Source organism: Solanum lycopersicum, chromosome 6 (assembly GCF_036512215.1).
Source record: "Solanum lycopersicum chromosome 6, SLM_r2.1".
Lineage (NCBI taxonomy): Eukaryota > Viridiplantae > Streptophyta > Magnoliopsida > Solanales > Solanaceae > Solanum > Solanum lycopersicum.
In genome coordinates this window covers 13,707,156-13,712,413 of record NC_090805.1, presented here as the reverse complement: position 1 = coordinate 13,712,413, position 5,258 = coordinate 13,707,156, and positions in this window count along the sequence as shown.

Here is a 5,258-nt window from a genome sequence, read left to right as displayed (position 1 = left end):
TTTGTTTTAAATATCGCTATTGTGCATAATACAAAAATTTTATTTTACACCTATAATTAATTGTTTCAAAAAGTGAAAATTTTGTATACATTTATAAATAAAAAGTTAGAATTCGTTCAATAAACAAGAAAACATCAATAATCCATATTTAGTGTATGAAACTATATTAATAAAAAAATTTAGGAGATAATTATACTTATATTTCCAGAGTAATGTAAAAATTCTATCAGTTCATTGTCAAATTATGAACTGAATATCTCATGTAAGGATATAGAGGTGAAGAGTTAACATATAATATTTCGAATATGAAATGCGAGATAATACTCGTAGAAATATCATGATGTAACAATTAATTAAATTTTATATTTACAATTAATCGTTTAAGTATTTGTATGTATAAACTTCAATATCTTATTTCGTTTTATGAAATAGACAGTAGAACATTGTAAAATTTTTATACAAAGAAAATTCTATCAAGATTATTACGTTCAATCTTGAATAGATGTCAAGTGTAGAGATCATATCGTAGGCAATGACATATAAAGGACAACTTATTGGAGTATAAATATTTTGATTATATACTCCTCGAGTAGTTTAACAAATCAAGTCTTATATATTAGTGGTCCATATATGAAATGTATTATCAATTAAAGAAATATCGATGATCAATTCAAGGAGATTTATTAATTTGATATTGATAAACTTTTGTTGATCGATAAAATTAAATTTATATAATTAAGTGATATATAATTTATATTTATAAAATAAACTTCTGTTCATGTGTAGTTCAATTGTTAAGTTTTTGTTGAAGAAATCATCTATCTTCCTTTTTTATTTTCCTTCTGGAAAAATTGGCACACTTATGTATTAGATTAAATGTTAAGTTTTAGATTTTTAAAGTATCAAAATAACAATTTAATGATTTTTATCAGGCTAACATGATCAAGAGGACTGGAACTATCGTAGTTGGAACAAATAAAAAGCACTGGGTATGATATAAAAAACTACACGATCTTTTATTTCTTTCAAAAGGAGGAAAATTTCATGTATATAATTATTGCTTTTGCATCAATTCCTTAATATGTTTGTTTTTAGATAAATTCAATTAGTCATTTTTGATATCCCAATTTATTCTAGTTAATGGGTATCTAATATCATGTAATGACCCAAAAGCTCCTCTTTAGTGTTTTGAATATTTGTTTAACTTAAGTGAATTAACTAATAATTAATGGACTAAAGTGTTAATTTATTTAAGACCTCAGACTACTTGACCCATACAAATTAAAATAAGTAGTGGGGTTTTGCACTTTTGAGGTATAATATTATTCTTCAAAGAAAAACTACCCTAAAGTGTGGGTCGTGCAGCATCCAAAAAAAATAGGATTACCGTCGGCAAGCATAATCTCAATCATGTAAGTACCTGCTCATAACAAAATTTCGCATTGCAATATACATGATTTAAAGCAATGTCACATGTATATTGAACACAAGTTGGATAATGGCTTTGTTTTTTTTGTTAGCATATATAGTTGACGGAACGGTAATTTGTTAATTGATTTTAGAGTTGTGGAGAAACTACTAATTGTCAAACATCTAAACCTTATCCATTTTATAAGTTAATTAATGTTTGATGAGAAAATCGGAGTGCACCGCCGACCGCCTGTAACACAGTTATCGTTGGAGTTATGGACAATTAAGAGTTTTGGTCAAGAATTGTAGGTAAATTGGAAGAGACAAAAATAGGATGCTTATTTGTGTGATGCTGGCAAGGATTGCCATTATATATAAATATAATGTGAGGATTAAATGAAGTAATGATGAGGTAGTTAATGATTAAATAATAATGAGTGAAATATAAGCAAATATGTAGATAGTTTAGATTCTATTTGTTATTCTGTAGCAATTTGTCTAGTTTTATTTTTATTTTTATTATTATTATTTTGTTAGCATATAGTGATTAAGGTTTTAATATATAGAGAAAGGTAATTAAATATTGGATGTATGATATTATGTGGATATCATTCGAATTTATAATATTGGTAAGTTAAAACTCAGTTCTAGGCTTGGAATCGGAGAATATGAAACTTGACATATTAATCGGATCAAAACTTATGAACTTGACTATAGTTTTAGGTGAATTTTTAATTTAGGCTAGATATATAGCAATATGGTTGTTGTAGTTTTGAAAGCTTATTCTGACTATGTACTTGAATAGATTCCATTGATTTGGAAGCTCAACGAAAAGGGAAGGCTCAAGTCCAAGAGTAATTATTCGATTGGCTAAGGCAAGTGGATTTCTAAACTCTTGTTAAGCGTACGAAATTCGTGCATTTCCTTGTGTGATGTTGAGAATGATTTGGAGACTTGTTATTTATTTGTTGGTGTTGTATTTCTTATTGTAAATTGTGCTTTGTTATCAAATGGTTATCTCCTCCTTTTTATTTGAGCATGTCATTTGCATTGTATCTGAGACATGGTTGTGGTAAGAGGATGGTGTACTATTTTCGAGGGTCGTATCGCGTGCCGCGATGGATATTATATTTCGAGGGATGTATCGCGCGCCGCGAAGGTTACTACTTATCGAGGGTCGTGTGGTGCGCCGCGACAGATGCATGGACAGATATGTCCCCCATGGGTCCCGGACTGAGAGACAGCGGGTGTGTATCGTTAGGAAAGACATGCATCACGATATTTGATATTGCATCTCATGGCATTGCACATTTTATTATTGATGAACTTGAACATGTGTTTTGCTGATCTTGTGATTGTTTCTCTGTGAAGTCTGTGATTGTTGAATATTGAGTTGTTATTGAGAATGTGTAAACTGATAGAGTCTGGTTATTGAGTGGTGTGTTTGGTAAACTGTTAGGCTATAGCGTGGAGGTTTAGATAGGGTGTAAGGAGTACCCGTATTTTGTTCACTTAACTTGTGTTTAGAGGTTTGCTTGTTGGGTACCGCGTGGTTTGGTACTCACCCCTTGCTTCTACAAATTTTTGTAGGTTACGAGCCTGGATCTTTGTGATACCTTCTATTCTCTTTGTTCTCGAGGCATCTTGTGGAGGATTGTGAGGTAGTTGTTTGTCATCTCAGCGAACTTTCCTACTCCAGTTTATGATTTTGTTTTTACTTGAAAGACAACTTCATTTTAGACTTCTATTTTGTTTCAATTCTAAATGTTTACATTAGAGGCTTGTGCACGTGACAACCTGATTTTGGGGATTGAATTAATATGACTTGGTTTCATACTAGAAATTATTGTTGGATTGTCATTTACTTCCGCACTTTGTTAGATATTTGGTTTTAGGCTGACTTGTCTTGGTGGGATAAGACGAGTGCCATCACGCCCATTTTTGGGTCGTGACAAAATGGTATAAGAGCCCCAGGTTCATAGGTCTCACGTGTATACAAGCCGAGTCTACGTAGAGTCTCAAGGATTAGTACGGAGACGTCTGTACTTATCTTTGAGAGGCTACAAGGATTACTAGGAAAACTTCTTTTTGTTCATTCTTTCTCATCGTGCGTAGTTACCTTCTTTAGTACTGAGTTGTTGTATACTCTTTTGACAGATGACGAGGACTAGAACTAATGTTACTGGTGGTAGAGGAGAGGCACTTCCTGAGGCAGTTGTTGAGGCCCCAGCTAGGGGTAGGGGTAGATCTCGAGCTAGAGGTCGTGCTAGTAGTACGACAGTAGCCAGAGGTCGTGGACGTGGAGCAGCACCATTGAGAGGTAGTGCTAGAGAGGTCTCTACCGAACCTCAGATTGATGACAGAGAGGGCCAGGTTCCTCCAGATCCTGTAGTCACACCTTTGCTTCAGGATACGCTATTGAGGGTGTTAAGTGTGCTAGAGGGCTTTTCTCAGGGTGGTGGTGCAACTACCACACCACATGACTCTCGTACTAGAGAGGGGGCTCAAACCCAAGAGCAGCAACAAGCTCCGGTTGCTCAGGATGCGGTGGGGCAACTACCAGTAGATCCCGCGGTTCATAATGATATTGCACCAGCAGTTGGGGGTCAAGTTGCATCGATGGCTGTTCTGACAGAGGATGAGCAGCGTAGGTATGAGAGATTTTGAAAGATGGACCCACCTCAGTTTCAGGGTGGGAAGAGCGAGGACGCTCATGAGTTTCTAACTACCTGCCGAGAGTTACTAGAGGTGGTTGGATTAGCTGAGTCACATGGGGTTAGATATGCTACACTCCAGCTTCGTGGACCAGCGAGAGACTGGTGGAGGACTTATTCGGGGGTTTTGCCAGTTGGATATCCTCCAGTGACTTGGGAGCAGTTTGCTAGTGCATTCCAAGATCATTTTATCCCATGGAGCGTGAGAGAGGAGAGTCGCTTGAGGTTTGAGAGTCTGAGACAGGATGGTTTATCGGTTAAAGAGTATGAGGCGCGTTTTTGCCAGTTGTCTAGGCATGCGTTGGCCATTATTCCAAATGAGACAGAGAGGATCCACAGATTTGTGAGGGGATTGACGTTCTCTATCAGGTCAGCTGTGTTTTGGACATCTAGGGAGGGGGCTTCTTTTCAGTCCATTGTGAGCGCCGCCAAAGAGGCAGAATTGATGGAGAGAGAGGAGTTTGGGGACCCTAAAAGAGCCCGTATATCAGGACAGTTCATGGTGCCTCATCTGGAGGTAGGGGATCACAGAGAGTGAGTGGTTCTTTTCAGCAGCGGGGACCTATTCATGCATCTATGCCGACATTTGAGGGTGGCCAGACATCTAGGGGTTCTTATAGCTCGGGTCAGAGCTCATACGGTTCACAGCAGCGACCTACAGGGCGAGGAAATTATAGTGGGTTTTCAGGGTCCACACAACAGTTCCCAGGTCAGAGATTTTGTTTTACTTGTGGAGATCCCGATCATCTAATGCGGCAGTGTACTTCACAAAGGGGTCGTGGTGGGCCTCGACCTAATTCTTCATTCCAGACTAGACCACCAGCACCACAGGGTAGAGGTCGTGGCAGAGTTCAGTCAGGTAGAGGTGATAGAGTTTCTAGTAGTGGTGTTACAGCTCAACAGAGTGGGGGTAGAGGTACCACCCAGGATGGAGGTGGACGAGGAGGCCACTGCTATGCTTTCCCCGGGAGACCTGAGGCAGAGACCTCTGATGTTGTTATTACAGGTATCATCCCAGTATGCCATCGACCTGCGTCTGTGTTGTTTGATCCAGGTTCTACATTCTCTTATGTGTCTACGTATTTTGCTGCTAAATTTGATATGATATGTGATAGCATGACTGTACCTATTCGT